Here is a 265-nt window from a genome sequence, read left to right as displayed (position 1 = left end):
TATAGATACTTAATTAAATAATGTAATATACAATCAACATCAAATCATTAATATCTCAATCTCACGTTAGATAAGCTGATTGATTATTGATTGTAACAAAGATATATAATTTTTTGCAAGAATTTTCAAGGGGAAATTAAATGACTAAGGACAAGAAAGAATAAGAAGAAGAATGAAGAATGAAGGATCTTTGTCTTTGCAGGCCAAAGGTATGTCTCAGAATTAAAGGCACAAAAATAATAATAATAATAATATAATATTTTAA

Source organism: Arachis ipaensis, chromosome B01, assembly GCF_000816755.2.
Source record: "Arachis ipaensis cultivar K30076 chromosome B01, Araip1.1, whole genome shotgun sequence".
NCBI classification, from domain to species: Eukaryota; Viridiplantae; Streptophyta; class Magnoliopsida; order Fabales; family Fabaceae; genus Arachis; species Arachis ipaensis.
Note: the sequence above shows the minus strand (reverse complement) of the source record.